Source organism: Thermobia domestica, chromosome 1 (genome assembly GCF_964235325.1).
Source record: "Thermobia domestica chromosome 1, izTheDome1.hap1.1, whole genome shotgun sequence".
In the NCBI taxonomy this organism is placed as follows: domain Eukaryota; kingdom Metazoa; phylum Arthropoda; class Insecta; order Zygentoma; family Lepismatidae; genus Thermobia; species Thermobia domestica.
In genome coordinates, this window is record NC_137454.1 from 316791044 (window position 1) to 316816059 (window position 25016).

Genomic DNA, 25016 nt, shown 5'->3' on the forward strand with positions numbered 1-25016 from the left:
AAAATCGCTTGCCACTATGTCTTTATTTTTTTTTTCCTATGGACATCAATACTGAAACCAAATTAATATTTCTAGCAGTTCCGAGTTTATAGGGAGGTGCGGGAGAAGATGTTATCCTATTTGTTCTATTCTGATCAAAGGTAAAACCAAAAATTACTCAATATCTACCACTTCCGTGAATACAGAGCAATAGAATAAGATGGAATCAATTCTTGGGACGTTGAATAGATTACAGAAGGCAGCTTTTCGATATCTTCTCCAGTTTTTGCTCTGACACCTGTCGATACACAGACAGACGGATATAGCAGTTATGTAGGACTTCCGATACTTAATGCATAGCGCTTTGGTAGAGCGCTTACAACTGGTGCGTGCGGTCTCCGTTTCGATCCGCGGCAGAAGAATTTTCTGATGGACAACATCGCTCCGTGGATTTTGTTGGAGTACTTCCATTTTACTTGAAATGTTCATTGCACCGATTTTTCATCACTCATTTGCTTTCATTATCCTTCTCCCTTGAAGAGCATGATTCTGGGACGTTAAACTGATTTTTTTTTAGCGCCCAAATCTAGAAGTACTGGGTCAGTTAAATGTGAATTTACGGATTCCTCTAATATATGAAGTTGTACACTCATGTCCAAAATGATTGTCGCATATCTATAACTGTCTTCTTGTAAGAATATAATTTGATAATGATTTTGTAAGGTACTTTTAATACTGATACTATGTGTATAATCGGGAAACGTATATTTGTGGTAAATTTCATAGGAAAAGAACTATAAATACGAAAATTAAAGTAAGTAAATGAGACTTCCCCCTTGTTTTCGTGCGTGTTACCACGTAGTATACTTGTGCAAGCTACTTTGTATTCACCCACTCCTTCAATGGTAGATCCTTTTAAAGAAAAAATAAAATACTCTAAATACTGAAGGCGAAATAATATTGGTTGAAAGAATACAGCAGATGTATAAATAGAAAAGAAAAATAGTTTACGAAAAAATGCAATAAAGACAGAAAGAAAGAGAATATAGACCCTTCAGGGGCAGTACTGAGAAAGAGAGAGAGAGAAAGAAAGTAAAGGCGAGGGAGATATCGTGGGAAGAATAAAGAATCGTTGAGTTGCTGTGGAAGAGATAACAAGTGACAGAAATGAGTTTTCTTTTCAGAGGAAATATATATAAGAAAGGACGCACACACACATACAAAGAGAAAAGATGTTGGAACGTTGAAGTACAACGTGGGAAAAGCACGAAAGAAGATTCCAAAGAATATTTAATATGAATAAGGGAAACGAACACGCGTTTTCTTTTGTAAGAAGAACGCCAAAAATGGGATTATATGCATGAACTAGAAGTACAAGCGGAGGCAAAGGAATTTTCAAAAACAGAAAATTTCTGTTTCTTCTCGACAGAACAAGAAACAAGTGTTGCCAACTTTTTCATAAAAAAATTAACACTGGTTAAACATTGTGAAAAAGTTTGCTGAGCTGTGAATATTTCACTATTATAACAAAGTAAAGATTCTTTTGAGAACATTGCGCAAGACGGGAACAACTCATTTTTTTATTTTAACTGGGTTTAGTTAGTATGGTTGTCATTTCAATGACAAGCTCAAACGAGTTAGCTACCATTAACGCAGCTCAGACTTAACACACACACAATATATATATATATATATATATATATATATATTTATTGGCTACTTGCGACTTTTACATGTGAGAATCAATCATTAATCTTACAACAGATCATTATTAATTTACTAAAAGTAGAATACATATAAAGTAAAGAAAAAAAAGTTACAAAGAAGGAATAACTAGCAAAATAGAAATAGAGAAGTTAATAAATCTCAGAATAAAAATATTCCTGATTCACAGTAACTTTCTTTGTATAATCAAGTTAGGCCTAGCCCAAAGGTCGTAACTGAACTGAAAAAAAAAAGTCCTAGCTACTCAGATTACTTTCGTACTTGGCATGTGTACAATACGAAGCAAAAAACCTGCAACATGAAAGTTTAAGTTCATTGTGAAACTACGCCAACAACATAGGCAACCAACCTAACGTCTTTGTGGCACTGATCACGCCAGGATAACCTTCGGCTTCGTCCCCCTGCACACTTCGTTTGGAGCAAGAAATGCATAGACCACGTGACTACAAACCACAAATTTCTCACAAGATGGAGTAATAGATTGAGGTTCTTCTCATTTCTCTTCTCATTTTACATCTTCAGTTTTAAAGAGAGAGAAAGAGAAAAAGGCCAACGTGATAAAAACTAAATAAAGAGGAATATGTGAAATATAAAGGAAAAGAAAACGTGCGCATATATTGACAAATGACACATGCACTTCAAAGGAGACCATCTCAAATTTTGTTATGAACCATATATAATAACTGTGAGAATCAGCAAACCACAAAGACATAATTACACACAGTAAGTGTTATACAACACATATTTATTTAAACAAATAAAAATGCTTGCAGAAAGCTGAAAATGTCTTTAAAATCTCAACCATAACTGAAACAAGAAATTACTTCTCTATTGTTTTTCTTCGTAGCATCCATCTACATGGAGAAATGAGAAAGAGATAACATCTTAAGAGATTCGCACGTATACAATATCGGAAACTGCTAAATGGAAAAAAGTACAGTCTTTTGCTGGGATTCGAACCCAGAACCATAGTGTTAGAAATCCAACACTCTACCGATGTAGCTAGTCTGACAGTAATACCCTGTTCCTCCATCATTACCTATGAAAGATGGAATGGAGTCTGCAGAAAACTACGTCTAACATGTCCACGACAGACCAACTATAACCTATGTCTAATTGGTACTTAAAAAAGCTAGTTCTACACGTGCATAGAAAAGTAAAATTAAATGAGTAGTTAGTACACATCATTTTGTCTGTCTGTCTCACTCTATCTCTGACTATAGAAATAGAGAAAGAAGAAAAAAAATATAGAGGTGAGAACACACGAAGAACAAGCAAAAATATAAGTTGCAGGAAAATGAATATCAAGGAGAGAGAGAGAGACATAGAGACAGAGAGAAAAATAGAGGGAACGGAGCAAATGATTTAATATACATCGGAAAAGAAGATTCACAACTGTGCTATACATTTAATGTATTGAATACTCTGCAGGCCCGTATCCACGGGGGGCTAGAGGGGCCGCCCCCCCTAAACTTTGGCTGGCCCCAATAAAGGTTTCACGATAGGCTTGCAAATAAACTATAATATGGTGATGAAGTATAATATGATTGGGTCGGGCTCCCCCTAACTTCGGCCGCCCCCCCCCCTAAATTTGTGGGCTGGCTACGGGCCTGATACTCTGTTTCTTCTAAATTGCTTGCTAGATGACAAATATTAATTTGTAAAAACGTAGCAAATGCCCGCGTTGTCTTGTTTTCTTACTATTTCAGTAATAGTGGAAAACGTGGTTTATGCAACATAATAAATTACTAATTTTCCCACAACAACCATGTAGATGTTGTTGATGATTTTTAGTTTAACGTCCGTTCAGCAGCGAGATTATATGAGACGTTGACCTACTTATTAACGTGGAATTCGAACCATATGAGCTGCTGCCGGGAATCGAAGCAACCATGTACTGTTGGTAAGAAATTTCTAAGCAAAAGAAAAAACTGATCAGCAAAATACATAAAACGATAGTCCTGCAAACTATTACTTAAAGAGAATTTATTGTAAAATCAATACATCCATGTGGCGGTATACAGTAGTAAAGTGATTAGAAAACTTAATATTAAACTGTCGATCACATTGTTTTACTTATTTGAATTCAATGTCGTATAGATTCGGTTTTAGCTCTAGATTTCAGCGTTCTCACTTCGATTCTTAACTTGTTGGAAATATGCATTAATCGAAATTATAAAAACATACGAAATTTAACTAGCTAAAAGAAGAGAATAACATAAAAATCCGGATTAGAGTATTACAATAAACATGTGTATTTTCTTTAGGGTTTGCAAGTCATAGCTTATAGGAATTATAGAAAAAATGTTCGTTGTGAAAGCAGAAGAAAAAAAACAGAGAATAGACACAAACCTCAGGTGGGTTTGAACACGAGAAGGCGGAGGTAGTGGACTACTCTACTAAACCGCTCGGCTATATCTTAATCCTCTAGTACGTTTTGATAAATATTGTCTATAGTATTTGCACTTTACTTGTTTCTGTTTTGTTGTTTGTCATATAATGTATACGAGTGGCGAATAATAGAATAGAACTGTTTTAGACGAGTATAAACAAATTTCCCGGACAAGTTGTAATCTTATATGTATCTAAATTGCACAAATAAATCAGATTAAATCTGTAAAGTGCTTCGTGGGTTTTGATGGAAGTTAACTGTTGCATAGTTACGAGTTTTTGTTCATGCCCACCACTCGCTGGAAGTTATGTTCTTAAAAAATAGTAACTGCTACTGTATTCTAATGTATTGGATTTAAAAAAATGGAAAATATTTTGTTACTAACAGTGAGTGAGTATTTTTGCGTGCAACAACAGTTGATTACAGGCACATCTACTTCTTCTACGCATGCCTTTCATAATACGACGTCATGTATAGCAATATGTTGCATTATCCTATATTCAAAGACTTTCTAGCACTTTTACTTTGGTGTGTAAGGATGGCGCAATATGATCATTCTGTACGCGAGAGTGTTATCGCTCTAATTGAACATGCGGGATTGAGTGTTCCTGAAGCAGGCGCTCGATTAGGCGTGCATCGTGCAACAGCGTTCAGGTGGTGGAAAAAATATGAGGAAACTGGAAGCCTAACTCGAAAATCTGGAAGTGGTCGGCCACGAGTGTCCTCACCGACACAAGACCAACGATTAGTTGATCAATGCTGTCGACAGCCTTTCATGTGTGCCCGAAAACTGCAACAGTCTACCGCCTTTCCAGGTTATGTAACTACAGTCCGACGGCGAATTCGGGCCGCAGGCTTAAGGTCCTTCCGGGCTGCTGTTAAGGAGAGATTGACAGAAGATCACAAAGTCGATAGACTGGCGTTTGCAGAGCTAAATATTACTTGTCACTGGGACACTGTTGTCTTTACAGATGAAAAAATATTTTCCACTGGAAATTTTGGGCCAACACGTGTGTATCGCCCATCTGGAAGACGGTTTGATCCACAATATATGGCCCGTTCAGCGCGAATGGGTCATGTGACGATTCACTGTTGGGGATGGATATGCGAGACTGCAGGTTAGGTGGTATCCATCGAATTATAGGCCTATTTAATGGTAAAAAAAAATGTTGATCTTCTCGACTTTATGCTCCCTGAAATAAAAGCACATGTTGGCGACGACGTACTCTAATCCGGATTTTTATGTTATTCTCTTCTTTTAGCTAGTTAAATTTCGTATGTTTTTATAATTTCGATTAATGCATATTTCCAACAAGTTAAGAATCGAAGTGAGAACGCTGAAATCTAGAGCTAAAACCGAATCTATACGACATTGAATTCAAATAAGTAAAACAATGTGATCGACAGTTTAATATTAAGTTTTCTAATCACTTTACGACTATATACCGCCACATGGATGTATTGATTTTACAATAAATTCTCTTTAAGTAATAGTTTGCAGGACTATCGTTTTATGTATTTTGCTGATCAGTTTTTTCTTTTGCTTAGAAATTTCTTACCAACAGTACATGGTTGCTTCGATTCCCGGCAGCAGCTCATATGGTTCGGATTCCACGTTAATAAGTAGGTCAACGTCTCATATAATCTCGCTGCTGAACGGACGTTAAACTAAAAATCATCAACAACATCTACATGGTTGTTGTGGGAAAATTAGTAATTTATTATGTTGCATAAACCACGTTTTCCACTATTACTGAAATAGTAAGAAAACAAGACAACGCGGGCATTTGCTACGTTTTTACAAATTAATATTTGTCATCTAGCAAGCAATTTAGAAGAAACAGAGTATCAGGCCCGTAGCCAGCCCACAAATTTAGGGGGGGGGGCGGCCGAAGTTAGGGGGAGCCCGACCCAATCATATTATACTTCATCACCATATTATAGTTTATTTGCAAGCCTATCGTGAAACCTTTATTGGGGCCAGCCAAAGTTATGGGGGGGCGGCCCCCCTAGCCCCCCGTGGATACGGGCCTGCAGAGTATTCAATACATTAAATGTATAGCACAGTTGTGAATCTTCTTTTCCGATGTATATTAAATCATTTGCTCCGTTCCCTCTATTTTTCTCTCTGTCTCTATGTCTCTCTCTCTCTCCTTGATATTCATTTTCCTGCAACTTATATTTTTGCTTGTTCTTCGTGTGTTCTCACCTCTATATTTTTTTTCTTCTTTCTCTATTTCTATAGTCAGAGATAGAGTGAGACAGACAGACAAAATGATGTGTACTAACTACTCATTTAATTTTACTTTTCTATGCCCGAGTAGAACTAGCTTTTTTAAGTACCAATTAGACATAGGTTATAGGCGGTCTGTCGTGGACATGTTAGACGTAGTTTTCTGCAGACTCCATTCCATCTTTCATAGGTAATGATGGAGGAACAGGGTATTACTGTCAGACTAGCTACATCGGTAGAGTGTTGGATTTCTAACACTATGGTTCTGGGTTCGAATCCCAGCAAAAGACTGTACTTTTTTCCATTTAGCAGTTTCCGATATTGTATACGTGCGAATCTCTTAAGATGTTATCTCTTTCTCATTTCTCCATGTAGATGGATGCTACGAAGAAGAACAATAGAGAAGTAATCTCTTGTTTCACTTAAGGTTGAGATTTTAAAGACATTTTCAGCTTTCTGCAAGCATTTTTATTTGTTTAAATAAATATGTGTTGTATAACACTTACTGTGTGTAATTATGTCTTTGTGGTTTGCTGATTCTCACAGTTATTATATATGGTTCATAACAAAATTTGAGATGGTCTCCTTTGAAGTGCATGTGTCATTTGTCAATATATGCGCACGTTTTCTTTTCCTTTATATTTCACATATTCCTCTTTATTTAGTTTTTATCACGTTGGCCTTTTTCTCTTTCTCTCTCTTTAAAACTGAAGATGTAAAATGAGAAGAGAAATGAGAAGAACCTCAATCTATTACTCCATCTTGTGAGAAATTTGTGGTTTGTAGTCACGTGGTCTATGCATTTCTTGCTCCAAACGAAGTGTGCAGGGGGACGAAGCCGAAGGTTATCCTGGCGTGATCAGTGCCACAAAGACGTTAGGTTGGTTGCCTATGTTGTTGGCGTAGTTTCACAATGAACTTAAACTTTCATGTTGCAGGTTTTTTGCTTCGTATTGTACAATAATGCTATAAGTAACAAAATAATAATAATAATCATAATAATGTGTTAAGATTGGAGCTTTTTCAGAACAATATTTTCTGTTTCTTATTGGCTTAAAATTAATTTTCATCGTGCAATTTCTTTTTTTAAAATTGACCAAAAATAGTTACATAAAATGGTAACTTTGAGAAAAATTCAAGTTTTTTTTAACCCTTTCACTGTGGAAGGCGACGGAAAAAAATTTCCCCAACCTGCGAATGTCGATTATAGTCGACGTGTTAAAATTTGTCTGTATCTTGGGTTTGTCGATTGTAGTCGCCAAAGGTTTTCTGTGTGATTTCTATTGTTTATCGAAAACAATAGAACACAAACAAAAATGAACGGTACAACTTTGGCGACTACTCTCGACAAAGCCAAGATACGGACAAACAAATTTTAACACGTCGACTATAGTCGACATTCGCATGTTAAGGAAATTTGGTTCTGTCGACAAAAGTCGACTTCCTCTGTGAAAGGGTTAAATTCCAGGTTTTTCCATCCAGGTTGTAACACTGCACCGTCTAATTTGGCTCGACATCGTTACAAGGTACAAAAGTACATTCCAAGCTAATTCCAAGAGTTCAAGGTTTTCAGGTTAGCTGGCACCCTGATACTTGAACATCCTTAATTATTAAGTTAGGTTAGATTAGGGATACCGTTAACCGCTAGTTTATCAATTAGGCCTACATGTTAAATATATGTTAGAAACATGAATTACTGTAATTAATTTGCAAACTTCTGACAACAGTAGCATTTTATTCACCACCAGAGAGTTTTTAGTGAAGGGGAATTTTATTCCAAAAATATTAAGTGAGGGTCCCTCCGAAGGATTTCATACCTTGTCTAGAAGCTATGAAAAGAATGGAAGGTTAGACAAATAAAATACTTGGTATAATGTTCAACTATTATTCACAACAGTCTAAATAGCCCCTCGTGGATGTATGGTTACATTGCACACCTTCGATGCGAGACACTTGGGTTCAATCCCAGGTGGGACTTCATGTAGTTCGGATCCCAAGGTAAATTATTTGTCCAGGTTGCAACTAGCCTTGGTGTTGAATCTTGAAGTAAATCAAACACATTAATATACGAGGGGGTGCTTATAAAGATTGAGTCTCACCAAGAAAAAAAAAAGTAGGAAGCTGAAATTAGCAGGGTATATAGGGCAGGATCTGTAGAGACTATGTTGCAAAATGTAATCTTCTACGATATTAACACCCTTTTCATTTCAGAAGTGAACATTGCTACACCTCCAGCAAGCTTCAGTCCAAAGGAGCATAGGACCGTCATGAAGTTTCTCTTAATCCAAGGGAAGGGCGAGACGTAGATGTACGATGAAAAGAAACAAATTTTGGGGGATCTGGCCCTCATATGTGTAGGGAAATGAAATGTTTGGCAACGAGAAACTTAAGTTTTTAACACCAAGTATGTGATGTTTAAAAGAAGAAGAACTATGTTAGCATGTTGTTTATGGATAATTAAGAATGTAATGGCTAATAAGTTTAGGTGTTAGGAGCTGAGTAATTTAAGATAAGATGACGAAATAAGTGATTCTCAATTTAAGAGAGTTTAGTGCTTGTACAATCCGCGGCAAAAAAACCTGCAACATGAGGATGTAAGTTTATTGTGAAACTACGCCTAACAGCACAGGGAATGGACATAACGTCTAAGTGTAACGAATCACGCCAGGATAAACCTCGGCCTCCTCCCGTGCACACTTATTTTGGAGCAAAAGACTTCATCATTTCACAATAAACTTATATGCTCATGTTGCAGGTTTTTTGCTGCGGATTGTACAAGTGTTATTTGATAATTAAATGTGTGATATGATCGAAGGTTGAGTTTTAATTACAGATATACAATTTAGTAATTGTCCATTTTACAAGTTAAGCCTAACCCGCACTATAGTTGAATTTTCATCATTATCAATATGCAACTGTCAAACGCTGAGTGGCAAACTTCAGAACTGGCCATTTTGATGTTGAAAATTCGAAACCCAATGACAGACCTGTTTCTGTCTGTTCCCGAAAATGTGCAAGCCATCCAGGATATAATAATGGAAGATCGTCGAATATCAGCCAAAAGGATTGCTATATGTTTGGGTATATCACATGAAAGGATTCGTACAATTATTCGTAATGATCTGGGTATGAGGAAGGTTGCAGCAAAGTGGATCCCCAAACTTCTGACGAAGGAAAAAAAAAGGAGGAAAGAGTGAGAACTTCGCGGGCAGTTTAGGAACATTTTGCAAGAAGTTAGGTTGGTTTTCTGGAGAATCTCGTAACTGGTGATGAGACGTGGATCTACTGTAATGATCCCGAGACTAGAGAACAGACTAAGGAATAGTGCCGTGTGCACAGGTCTGCACAGAAATAAATGGCAACAATCTTTTGGGATAATGACTGAGTTCTGCTGATGGACTATCTTCCAGAGGGTGCAACCATTAATGCAACATATTACTGTAATCTCTTGAAGTTGGGCGAAAACATCAAGGACAAACATCGTGGTAAGCTCTCCAAAGATGTTCTGTTTTTGCATGACTATGCCTCCTCATAGAAGTATATGAAACACAGGACACATTGGCCACCCTAGGCTTTCAAGTGCTGTCTCATCCTCAAATTCACCTGACCTAGCTCCATTCGATTATCACTTGTTCCCGAATCTTAAAAAAAAAAAAAAAAACATATGAAAGGTCACCATTTTCAGTGTGTTCAACAGCAACTGATGTTACAGATGAGTGGTTACAGCAGCAGACAAATTAATTCTTTTACAAGGACTTAAAAAGCTGCAGGACAGATGTCGCAAATGCATTATCCTACTAGAAGAATATGTGTAATAATGTGCACGTTTCAGCTTTCAAGCTCATTTTTTTTTTTTTCTTGGTAAGGCTCAAGCTTTATCAGCACCCCTCGTATGAAGTTACTGACGAAATAAAGGTTAGAAAAAACGACATAAAAGAACTTTCAGTAAACCTATGAACAGGGACGTACGCATGAGTGAGGATCCTGGGGATCCGGACACACACAAATCCATACTTCTCTTTAGTCTAATTTCGGGGTGATTTTACTAATTTTAAATATAATGTATCCTCATATTCAATTCGGACCCCTTCCGAAATAAATTCCTACGTATGTGTCTTATGGATAAAATAGACTACTGTCGACTACAAAAGGGCCACAGTCTGGTATCGAAACAAGGAAGCTTTCATTAAAGCTGAGTTTTACGACTGAGCCATTGCGGCCTCGTGCAATAAATTAAGAAGTATATCTTCGAAGGTAGTAACTACGTGCTACAGAACCAAACGAAGTTTTACATTCCTTGAATGTTTTTAAAAGAGGGTATTTTGACAACTCAAAATCAACAATCTTTATTCCTCCTTGCATAATGAGACAAGCAGTAACAGTTCGTTTTCCATCCGTAGTGAATAAGTCTACTGTTTATTCCGACTCAAAAGCTTATGCGAATTCTGGTGCAATTTTTTTTTAAGCAAAAAGGATTCACCATTGAAATTTATTGGCTGTTGCATGACCTAGGGTCAGATTAACACATAGGCTGAGTACGCTGGAGGTTGGGGCGGTATATTTTATTTACTCTCCTCATTCGAAGCTTAAAAAAAAAAAAAAAAAAAAACTTCTGTTCTAACTGTTCTCTTAACAAGATCTGTCCTGTAGACAAGAACACTACAACATTGGCTCAGTCCCTACTTCTTGATGTTAATTAACATCAGCTTTAATAATTAATATCTATCAGATAAGTTCCCTCAAGAATTATTAATACTTTTTAAACTTCCACTCAAATTAAATAAATATGAAAAATTGCAAACACAAAGCTTCTGCTATATTATATATATATATATATATATATATATATATATATATATATATATATATGTATGTATGTACACATCCGGAATAAATACAGGCTCGCTACGTGTCTAAGAATATTCACAAAGAAATTAACTGAAAAAATTGAGAACTGAATTTGGAGATTAAATATTTATTTCTAAATAAAAACTCTAATTTAGGAGGTGATAGATAGGCTAGAATGTGAGGACTCCACTCCGTCCCTATATGCACTCTAATTTCCTGCTTGCATTCCCCCAATAATTAATGAGGAAAAGCAAGGAATAAACTAACTTCTGTTACTCATAGTTTCCTTACTTATTCATGACTTTTCTAATCAAATGGGAACTGTGGAAATACGGGTTACAATAAACACTCAACTCTGGTCCGTACTCCCTTACATTTTAAAGACTGGACCTTGATTCATAGGACACAGTCTGGCCTACGCCTAATTTCAGTAGACTCCAAAATAAGTCTACCATAAGGAAACTAACTAATTATACAATATGTTGGTCTTCGGGTTAGGTTGTCAGCCTTCACTCCTGACCCAGACTTCAATTTCCTTGCATTCAAGGAATGAGAAGTTAAGTAAACATTCACTCTTACACTTTCCTACATAAACGTTGCAGCGAAAAACTCGAACATTCAGAGCACCTAATTGTGCTTAAAAAAGTACACACACAGGAAATCGAACCCAAACGGATTCTAATCAAAGAAATTTAATCCAAGTAGCCTCCGCCTAGGCGTATCACTTTCTAAATACAACATCCTAAATCCCTATCTTGGAAAACGGTCTGACGGTCAAAGCCCATTTGCTTCTGCGGATATCTACAAGGGTTGGATTTTTAGTAATGGCAACAATGGTATATTTTAAGAGTAATTACAAGGTTCGAAGTCTTACAGGCCCTCATGTAATCACAACCATTGTGAATCACGCGTTCTCAGCAATGTAGAAGCCGCTGTATACCGTTGGCAGTGCCTAATCTCGCGATAGTGGGGATGGAGCGATCGGTTGCCTGGAGGAGATCATCAACTGTACGGAAGCGTGCCCCACGAAGTGGTTCTTTCATCTTCGGAAAGAGGTCGTAGTCGTAGGGACTTAAATCTGGAGAATACGGGGAATTATCTGGAGATACAGCATTTCCCAGCCCCAACGATGCATCAAACGAGAAATTGCACCTGCTTAATGTGCTCTTGCATTGTCATGCAGAATGACGGGTGGGTTAGTCAGGAAGTGGCGTTTTCGTCTTACAGCTGCTCGCAAATTGTTAAAAAAAATGCAGTAGTACTTTGCACTAACTATGTGCCCTTGGGGGACGGTATGGTTTATGATTACGCCATCCCAGTCGTATGCAATGATGAGCATAACTTTCACAATGGTTGGGGTATTCCGAACTGTTGTTTTTCTCAGTGACCCAAGATGAGACCACTCGTTTGATTGCCGTTTCAGCTATAGCTAGTACACTCTGGCCCCAGATCTCATCAATAGCAATGATCTGCCGTAAGAAGGCCTTACCTTAACGTTGATACCGCTCCAAGTGTGTTCGAGCGGCATCATATCGCAGCCACTTGTGTTGTTCAGTCAGATCATGTGGAACCCACCTTGAGGCGATTTTATTCAATCCCAGGTTCTTCAGAATTTTCAGCACAGTCGAATGAGCTAGTCCTGTATCCGATTGACGAATCGTGGCATTTCGATCCGTTAGCACTAACGCGATCACGTTCTGCACACCTTCACTTACAGGAGAATGGTCGGAGCGAGGCATGTCTGACATTTTGTTATCCGTTATTAAAGGCTTTGAATCACCTTGCTACTGTACGGTATGGTAATGCACATGCACCGGAAACATTTTGGAATACTTCGTAGCACTGTTTTGCATTCCTACCTCTAGCGCATTCAATTTTCCACCAGCTTCTCTGATCTTGTTTCGTAAACATGACTGTATACCGCGAGCACTCACGCAGCGTAACTGTAGTCCACAAACACTCACTCAGAATTGCCTTCTAACTGCTGGCGCTGCACGCGCATGGAGGTGAGGGCAGGGGAGTTCATGTGCTCTGAGGAAGTTCGGCATCTAACTTAACGCTGGTATGAATTATAATGGATTGCTTTGTTCCCGAGTAATATGTATAGCAGTGTTGCCATTACTAAAAATCCAACCCGTTGTATAATGCAACGGACTCGCTCAATTGACTACATAAGGGGATACTCTCTACAGCACTATTCACTTCCAGTGCTGAGATTGGCTGGCCAAGACCTTAACATAAGGACCCTTATAACGCACATCAACGAATAAAAGAGCTGGCTGCCTTTTAGTGTTTTGATCTATATATATATATATATATATATATATATATATATATATATATATATATATATATATATATATATATACAGTGAAACCTCCCTTAACGGACATCTCTACAATACGGATAGATTTTTATGTCCCGGCAAAAATATATTTTCTCTTACGGAACAAAACCCTCCCTTTTACGGACACTCTCACATACGGACGCGGACAGTCTTTTTTTTCTCTCCAAACGTTTTAATAACCTCTTCATAACGGGCAGGAATTATTCTCGATTCTGCGATATATTACAGTAGACAGAAAAGTATTTTCCCCACAAGTGTATTTATCATGAGTCTAGACCTGGTGAAGCATCAAACAGAACAGCTTCAAGCTAAACTTGAAATTCTTTTTCTGTCGCCCACAATGAACTGTTTTCTTCTGGAAATCCTAGAAAACCTTCAATAAGCAATAACACTCATACGGGTCAGTTGTATGACCAAGAATTCTATGCGAAAGATCTTCCCTTCCCTATTAGTCTTTTTTCCTCTGGGCGTTGCATCTTTCCCGACAATTTCATAGGTAACAAAACAAACATTGATTGTTTTACAATAACATTCTCAACGAGGAATGTTTCCTCTCGTACTTTTTTTTTTTTTTTTTTTTGAAAAGCAACATTTTTCTTTTACTTATGATACTGGAACAAGTCTGGGAAGAATTTTTTTCGGCTTCCTTTTAGGTCAATAAACATATACACTCCCAATAACTTATCTTTTCGTAGATTCTGTCAACGAATATACCACACGCCAATGCACAAACACACACATTCACACTAGAGACCTGCATGGGCCGGGATCGGCCCGAAGCCCGGCCCAGCCCGCGGTCCGACTTATTTCTTTGGGCCGGGCCGGGCTTAGGCGGGCCGACACTGATTTCTCTTGAGGTCGGGCCGGGCTGGGGCCGATTAACTGCAATTCTTTAATAATTATTGACTTTCCTTAAACGATAATTAGAATAAAGGCAAACGTTGAAGAAGTGTCCGTGAAAAATGTTGAAAAATGAAACTTTTAAAATTTATCTGGCCCGGGCTGGGCTTGGGCCAAGAATTTTAAAAAAACTTATCGGGCCGGGCCTAGGTACATTCGGGCTGGATTGGGCTCGGGCCGAAAAATTTGGCCCGTGCAGGTCTAATTCACACACACACATTTCTACTGAGGCTTCTCAGAGGACACTTGCTAATGAGTTTTGTTACCCTTGTAGAGGAAAAAGTATGCCCTTTTCGCTAAACAAAGGAGTTAAGCCGGTTAGTTGGTTCCTAACACATCTTTTGAGAAGGTTGAGAATTTGAAATAAATTAAAAACTCCCCCCCACTTTCCCCTCCCATGCATCTTTTGCAGTATACAAATATATTAATACATCCCCCAGCAATAATATTATTTAACAGAAATGAATCTCTCCTTCATCCCTCCCAGTAATTCAAATATGTACTAAATACACTATTTTCATATTGAATTTTACGTATTTACGTTCATACATAATGTATGTAACTTCTCTGAAACGGACACCTCTGAGTAACGGACAAAAATTCATGTCCCATTCAGAGGTTTCACTGTATATAAATTTCTTGAAAAAATTTAGGGGAATAACTTGGATGGAAAAATACTAGAGTAGAGAGGGAGAATACAATGGCATTCCACTTGACTAGTCTCTCGCCAGGCTTCTAAAAAGCAAAAACTAACATGTAAAAATTAACTTATGAGCTAGCTAACTGAGAAAGAAAATTTTGTATTCCTTAAATACGGGTTAAAATGTCTAATATACACACATTTATATACAACATAAGTAAATAGAACTATACAGTAATATTTTATATATATATATATATATATATATATATATATATATATATATATATATTACTCCAGGCCTGGATAGCTACATAATAATTAAACATAATTTATTTATTGTTTATGTTTATTTCATCACGGTCGCAAGAGGTACTTTGCATTATATATATATATTACAGAACAACTTATTGTACTGGAAACTTCTCATGTGAACGTTTCTGTGTAACTGGTTATAACATGCTTTTCCCTTATTGAGTGATCCTGCTGTATATTGAACACTTTATTTGAAAATACACATACACAGATTCATAACTAAAGTCTGGAATTAATGGCAAAATCTCAAATGCCATATATTGGAATTTTCATTATACGTATACTCTTATATTCAGGAAGAGTGGAATTTCAATATTTAGAAGCAATTAGTTTCCAATTTAATCTTTTTCTTCCACTTACATTATCTACACATGAACGACACTATACCAAAGATTTTGTTCGCAAATGTCAGGTCAAGCGATCGTAGTGTGATAATAACTACAGTCTATTGCCATTGGAGTGTGGCAATGGAGGGAGAACTGCAATGCATCTTCAATTCCTGGAACTTTGAATAACAAAGATAAACGAAGATGCTTACTTGAAAGAAACAGTCAGGTATGGACAGTTATTGTGAGTCGCTGCCGTGTGTAACACTTCACCTGCTGTTGGTGTACATTTCAGTGTTGTCAAGATTCCGAAAGTAGTTAAAGACGAAAAAATGATTGTGCTAACTGCTAAAAGAACTTCTTGTAAATATAGTAAAATTTTAGAGTGTATGGCAGTATTTTTGTATTTATAATTTTGTTTCATTCTGACTACTGAAGAATGATGAATGTATCGTTAAGATATCGTCCCAAGCTTGTAATTTGCAAGCTTACAGAAATTGAAAGTACAGACGTGTTCAAATTATTAGACTCACGCTCGAAAAATACAAATTTAATGTTGCAGTCCTAATTGCGGAGTTCCAGAACATGTAATTTAAGAGTTAAAACCACCAATATAGGAAGCTTTATTTGTTTACTGTAGTTGAAATGGTGATATAACCGAAGAACAGGAGATGGCATTAGTAGGGGGGGGAGAGATTCTGAAAATAGAAACTACAATAACTGTCTACAAGTGAAACACTATCAACATATTACAGTCTGAAGTGTTGTGGTTGCAGTTGTGAACAAAACGTTCAACAGTTCGAATAGGTCAATTTATAGTGATCGTCCGTGTTGTGTGTGTTAATCTTTTATTCTGAGAACTTCTGTAATCGTGGCACAATCGGAAAAGTCAAAGATCTTTCTCCGTGTTCTTACGTGGCCAAGCAATAGTCCCGATATGAACCAGATTGAAAACCTTTGGATTTCATGAAGGAAAAGCTGAAGAAGAATCTCCAAACATCAATTGATCGTGATGTCAACAATTTGTGGTATCATTATGTGCTAAACTCGTACATAGCATACCATAAAGCATAAAAGACTTAATAAAGAATAAGAGATTTTACACGAAATATTAATCTTTATGTGAAAGATTTTCTTGTAAGTATTCCATTTCATATTTTTTGTTTCCAATTTGGATATACACATTCGTATAGTAATTATATTTGTATAGCACGTACGCAATTGTTTTATTGATATTGAAAAACATGTGCCACACGGACTAGAAATTAGGACAGACTTACAAAGTAGTAATTTGGACTAAGTTCGAACGTATTTTCTCACGTAATATTGTAAGGAAAGTAAAATATTCAGAAACTGCATTTTGAGTCCAATAATTTGAACACGTCTCTACGAAGTGCGAAATAAAGTATTTTATTTCTTAGGATATTTTATATTAGTAAACAAATTATAGGTTATTATAGTTTTATATATTTTAGCAATTATTTTTATCCAAAAGCCCTTGTTTATTTCATTTTGCCATTTTACTTGCAAATTTCGAGTTATTTAGCAATTTTGCCAGGCATTTTAGGCTTTTTATTTTGCCATTAGTTCCGGGCTTTACCCATAACATGCTTTCTTAACTTACATAGATAATACTATAACAATATAGAGAAATATAGAAGTACGAGCTACGGCATTTTTCGCTCGAATTCCTTAAACTAAATCATGTAGTGCTGCACTTAATAATGCAAAATTTTCTTATGCAATACGAACAAAATTATAAAGGCATTCTCGGAAAACATCACCGAAGGAAAAAACATCCTCAAAAGTGAACTACTCTTGCAAATTTTTTCATTAGAAATAACTTATACCATATGTTCGGGTTAGTAATAAAAAAAAAATGTTCATGAAAGCGCATGAATGGCATTATTTTATTATATATATATATATATATATATATATATATATATATATATATATATATATATATATATATATATATATAAATCTTTTACAGAAGTTCATACACAGAAGACAGTTCGGAGGAACTTTCTTCAATCAACACGAAAGAAGAAATTACTTCAATTTCGGGTATTTCATGCATATAACTTATAAAAAATATCCATGCATCACTTAAATGCAAAAATGTTGATAGGACTTATTAAATTGCATCTTTAGTTTATATTTTTGACTTTACATTTGGAAATAAATATGAAAAATGATAATGTAATAACTCAAATATTTGCGTTCGTTTTCTTTCAACTTGTATTTATATATGAATATACGGAATTAAAATGAAATATGAAAAAAAAATCTACAATTAAGAATCACTAGTATGAAGCTACAAAGTTTTCGCCATACATTTACATCTAAAGCTAGCAAACAACTAGAAAATGTTTAAATACTATTAAAAAGGCGTAACGCAAGAACTGAACACACCTTTATACACTAAATAATTCGGTGCAAATGATGCTAGCCATTTAACTACTCTCGACGCCTTCTTTTGATTTGGTTTGATTTTGAGTTTAGTGTCCCTTTCAGCAGTGAGGTTGTATGAGACATAGACCTACAGCTTAACGTGGGATTCGAACCACATGAGCTCCCACCCGGAATCGAACCCGGATACGCTAACCGGTTAGCTACGGGAAAGGTTTCGACTCCTAAAATGGATGAAGAAAATTTTAATATGGTATATAGGAGACATTTTAGCACCGAATCATTATACCGGGTTTCCTTATTTTTTATACACTGCAATTTTAATAGTTCTATCCAATACGTTAATGTAAATACAAGTTCCAACCCTACCTGGAAATGAGCTTTAGATCTATATGTAACTATGTTACACTTCTTTCTGAAGTTTGATTTGACTATCTCAAAGACAAAATCCTCTTACTGTTAGTGCTTAAACACGATATTCTTAACAACGGTATTCGTCAGTAAAACCTCTGGGCTATTTTTCAGCAGGAGAGTAATACATAATTCAGAATGGAAGACCCGTAGGAGGACTTCTCATACGTGGGATTAAGTTCTGAGTCGCTGTTCGTATAACACGAAATTCGTGACTGAGGGACATTTTGTTCTAAAGAATATGAATGTATCATTCATTTTCACAAATTCAACACGGATGTCGCAAACAAATTGCTTATGTACAACCTGTTTTCAATGATGTGAAACCAAGGAAAATTGTTTATCGGAAATCTGAGTCGGGAACATCAAAAGATACGTGTGAAAGTCATGTGAAGACGCGACAAGTAGTAGTAGTAGTAGTAGTAGTAGTAGTAGTACTAGTAGTACTCACAGTACTATGAAACGAGTTCTCAGTATCATTTAGATATCGTTCGTGATTGCGCAATGAGTTCAACGTGGGGCTAAATTGTGCAATAAGAAAAACATTGAAGATCGGCTACTGTATTTGAAAGTGTCTCCTTATAATTAGACCACAGTGAGATTTCTGCTTACTGTTGATAGCTTTAAAATGATACTACGAATGGGGTTATTTCTATATAGCTTTAGCAGGATTAATGCCTCTCTTGTTTAGACCGAGTTAACTATCAGATAGAGCTCTATTTTATGCTGTTTAGTTTACTATTTCTTTAACCACTTTCAGTGATACTCAATACTCGAATAATATGCAATATTTTGTGCCATTAAAACCACATTGTATTTAAAAGTAAATTAAAATTTAATATTTTACATCACTTATAGTTCACAGGCTAATGTATAGAACCACAATTAACGTTTACTATGCATTAAACATTTTTCCAGTCTTTATTATCGCGTACTCAGGAAATTCACCTATAGTATTCTTGATTGAAAAACCTAATACTTACAAAAAACATACATGTCCTAATTTGAGATGAACATGGAATTAGTTCGATTTGTTTTCAACGATTATTGGAAATACTGAAACTCCTCGATAACTATATATAAAAGCGATCTTGCTTTTAGGGATGCACACGAGACAAGATTTGTGGCTGTCTCGTCTCGAATATGTGCTGTAAAAGTGATGTATCGACTCGAAAAATGTATATTTCTCTATTGGAAGAGCCGTGTCTCGACTCGAATTTTGTCAGGAAAATGTCTCGTCTCGTGCGCATCCCTATTTCCTTCATTAATTAACGCCTAAACCAAACTGCTTACGCTATAAATTTGAAATTTGGACAGTACGTAGAATATGAGACGAAGGATTTTTAGAAATTCGACATGGAAGGGTTAAGTAAGGCTGGCAACTACATATTATAAAATGTCCATAACTTGATAACCCTTACAGTTGTGAAATTTGATATTTGTATTTATTTAAAATGTGTTCTTTGATATTTAACCTAGAACGGTAGACAAGGTATTCAAATTCCGTGAGACTAAGTTCAAAGCAATTTTATATGAAAAACGCAGAAAGGAAAATGCCTAGTATTGCCGGTCGTAACACGTCGTGGCATATGGTAGACACACACACACACACACACACACACACACACACACACACACACACAACCACGCTACCTAATGTTTTGTTAGTGGAACAGGCTGATAAGCTAGCCATAAAACAGCGGAGTACATGAACATTTTACCGGTAAAATAACGTGAAAGTTAGAAACACTGTAGAAAGAGAAACTAACTCGTTCCAAAGGAATCCCAATGAAAGAACAAAAGAAAAACCTACATTAAGCGAAAGAAAGAATAGTATATGAAAAGGGAAGGAAAAGGATGTAAAAATTTCATATGCTGATATTTCCCTTTCCTTCAAAGAGCTTAACTTCTTTGTAGAGTGGTAAAGTCGTCACGCATAAAGGAAACACTATTCTCTCCAACAAGATTTCCCAACCATGCTCATCCAAGCAAAACGAACATCATCTTAAGAAAGAGAACGAAAAGCTGGCTTGTGTGTGTTTTACAGAACCAGCTCCGACAAATCAGTCAATTGCATATCGATTACCATGCATGAGTAAACAGAAGATTTCATAATAGCTTCCCATTTTATTGTTAATGCTCTTTCTTCATTTGTTTTTGTGTGAACGACGATGATATTGGTACTTCTGGTGTTTGGCAAATGTATGCTTGATTACGATCATGACTGATATACGGGATTCCATTTTGGCACAAAGCCTATATCTTGATTTTACGCACCGAAAAATTCTGGCTTATAGGACAGCCTTCTCTAGCTGAATCGCATCTGAACAGGCAGTACATTATCTGATAGTATTCCATAGGAAAATACGCAAGGGATCTCTCTCTAGCATTTGAAACCCTAACATCTAAGACATGAAAGGCCATTCCAGATTTTGCTAGCGGAGAACACTCTCCAGCGCTGATAGAATCTCGATTTCCACTAGTAATATGAATTAAATGTATCCATTATTTTAAAATCAGGAGAAGAACTGCCGCCTGACCTCCCCCAAATAACGTCCATGGTTTAGTGTCATTCTTTCAATTAGATGCTCCTACACATTTCAACTAATCTGGAGCTATCTTCTCTATGAAGACATACACACGTTCTAGACCGGAGATTACGTATTACCAAAATCAAGAAATGTTTCTGTAGATGATTCTAAATCAGGCTCGTCTGTGCTCGAGTTTTACTATCTTCAATGAGACACGCGCTCACCAATCTTAGGTCAGGTAGACTCAAGATTGTTCAGGTTCAGTATCTTTAGTGAGACACGAGCTCACTTATCTCAGTTAAGCTCACGATGGCTGAGTGACAATCCTTAATGAGGCACGCGCTCACTAATCTCAGTTAAGCTCACGATTGCTCGAGATCGCTATCGTCAAAAGACTCGCGCTAGCTCGATCTCGCGCACAACCTTATTGGGTTCACGCTCACTCAGAACTGAGATTCGTTATCGTCATTGAGCTTGCAATCACCCGAAATTCCGCTAGCTAAGACTCGGGCTCTAGTTGAACATGTCTTATAGGTTTCACGCTCAAATATTGAGCTAGAGGCCGATTTACCCTGAGAACCGGGCTCGGAAGTTTGAAATATGGAATCCACAAAGAAAGTTTTGTTTATTACGTACATCCATCAATCTATTTTCCTGAGTATATTGTGTATCCATCTATTTTAGTCATTAGGAAACTTCAACAGATACCATCGCTCCACCTCAACTTACGCACATATGAAAGGTGAATAGTCTATAATAATAATAATAATAATAATAATAATAATAATAATAATAATAATAATAATAATAATAATAATAATAATAATAATAATAAATGAGCAGTGCTGTGATAAAAGGCAAAAAGAAACGACCGAAGTGTACGAGCCACAGATAATATTCTCAGGAACCTTGCTAGGATTAAGCAACCGATTCAGATGGAGTTCTTTCCGCCTGATGAAACAAACAAGATTCCTCATTGGGCTTACTCATCCGCAGATTAAGGGTGCAAATAGCGACCAAAAATTCAAAACAAATCTCCCCTCGTACTAACTTTTGATTCTAAGTACGATTTAACCACGACGGCGATTCCCTTACGTATGCTGCTTGTTACTCGGTCTGCTCAACTTGATGGTTAGCACGGTATGGGCTGGGTGCCCAGTAGGGTGGTGCGAAATGAATCAGATTTTAGAGTATCGAATTCTAATTGGGCTCAAAAGTTGCGTATTCGCATGCTAATCAAGGGGAAAATAACACACACACACACACACACAAAAAAAAAAAAAACACCAAAATTTACTTTTACGCAAGAAATATACAAACTACTACTTTTATTCATTTCTACAGCGTCTAAGTACTTTATTTTAGTTGTGTGAAGTCATGTTTGTTAATTCGTTAATGTGAGTGATTTTATAAATTTTATTTTTCATAATGATTTTGCAGCTCTTCACACATTTATCAATGTTGTTTTCCTTGAAACAGTCCAGAACTCACCACGAGGAGGTGGCTACAATTCAAATTCCACCCACACTTTATCCAAACATCCTATCAATTATGGTGTGCTAAACTATGTTGATTTAGTCGAAAACTGTCTTAGATTTTTAAAATGAAATTTTGGCATTTTGAGTCTTGAGAGAAAATTTGCTCTAATGTAACCATCTCTGTTTTCTTGTCTGCACACTTTTCCTCCAAACTCTGTATCAAGTTTGACACTTTTCAATTTCCTGAGCATGGCATGGAAAATTTAAGATGGCATAAAAAATTTAAGAAGCCAAACTCATGAGCAGATTTGTCATGCATAAATGATAAGATTGACAATAGTTTCTGTTGTCAAGCTTTCGAGCACTGGAGGCTGAGATAGGTTACATTTTCTTCAATCTATCAGCTCACTGTAGTTCGTGGCATCAAAATTTATTGAAGGTGCTACAAAAGTTCTAACAATCTTATCATTTATGCATGACAAATCTGCTCATGAGTTTGACTTCTTAAATTTTCTATGCCATACTCAGGATGTTTAAAGGTATCAAACTTGATACAGAGTTTATAGGAAAAGTGTGCAGACAAGGAAACAGAGATGTCTACATTAGAGCAACATTGCTCTCAAGACTCACAATGCCAAAATTTGATTAAAAATCTGAATTTAAGACAACAGCCTTGACCAAATCAACATAATTTAGCATACCTTTATTGGTAGGAGACTTGGATAGGATGTGGGTGGAACTCGAATTGTAGCCATCTCCTCGTAGTGAGTTCTGAACCATTTCATTAAAAAAAAAAAACCGCTGAGAAATGAGAGAAGAGCTGCAAAATCATTAGGAAAATAAAATCACTCACATTAACGAATTAATAAGCATGACCTCACACAACTAAAATACTTAGACGCAATAGAAATGAAAACATGCAATCTACATATTCCTTGCGTAAAGGTAAATTTTGTCATTTTTATTCAAACTTTAAGTCGTTTGGGCGAACTGAACATCCAAAGTGATTTTCTTCATTAGTTTTCCATTGATTAGCATGTGTAAACGCAACTTTTGAGCCCAATTAGAATTCGATATTGGAAAATTTGATTTTTTCGCTTCACCGTAGTGCCCAGGCATACGCAGAAAACAGATTCGTACTAAGCGGACCTCGGGAATATCCAATCTGGTAAATAATGAATTGCAATAAAGACAGTAAGGGTGGTCGTTAATCCCCATTATCAAAAGAACCTTCAGTTCTATTCGGAACCTATTAAAAATTGTCAGGGTATACCTCCCTAGGTGTCTACTACTTAGTTAAGTCGTTAACCTCTTCGATCTGTGTTAATTCTCAGAGAGACACCTCCCTCAGGACTAAATGACAAGAGACTGGTGCCTTACCGCTCGGGTCTTTCCGAAACAGGGTGATCTGGATAATGAAGTAACTTATACAATCTCACGATGTTGTTAATTAATGATTAGAATGTAAATCAGTTCTGTACGTTGTATTTAGAAGTTTGTTAAATAAAACAATAATATTTGTCGTTCATACTCAATGATAAAATCGTGTATGCTTGAAGTTACTGCGTGCGAGAGAAGCTATTTAAATATTACATCTTGTGATAAATCAAAGTAGGTACAAAGAGGAAGGGAACGTAACGTTTCTATGAGAAACTAAATTAAACATTTAACAAGGATATTAATGACAAGCTTTTAGTGCAAAAAAAAAAGTACAATACATACGTTACATTTGAAGTGAAATCCTGAATGTCATCGAATGACAACATATTTTTAAAATGCCCAAATTTACGAATTCTCCCCTGTTACAATATGAGGATAAGTCAAATACATCTAGAGAACAAACTCTTGTTACCTTGTGTGCTGTATTACTAATGATATTGGTATATTGTCAACTTACGTAGTAGCACATTGCCTGTTTACCTACTCTTAGGCAACCCACATTACAGCAGTACGAAACGGTGTTGCATAACCTAAAGGAGAATACGCTTTGAAAAACATTAGGACATTTCGTAATTCGTTTGAATGTTTACTTCCAGAATACTCATGCCCATGCTGGGATAAATTTCGAATTACGATTTTCATAAGATAAAGTCGGGAGAGATCTCGCGGTTGGGAAGTTCGCGGGATCAGATAGGGATAGGAAAGGGATGAGTTTTAATGAACGGAGAATTTGAAACTTTGAAATTATGTTCCATGATTTTCGTGAATGGTGCAAAATAATTGCGTAAAATTTTCCAAACGTTCGGCATATATTCATAGGAAGGTTGTGGTGTGAAATACTAAGAAAGTGATGTATATTTGAGTTAGCTTATTGTCAAAAACTAGCATTGTACGTAGTTTACCGCCAGTCTGGAAATTTTCATTCAAATGATAGCGGTTTGTTATCCTCTACCTAAAGAGAACAGTTCGTGCAATAATCAAGTAAGAGATTGCACAGAGATTCATTGAACGCAATAATACAGAAGACCGTGCAGGC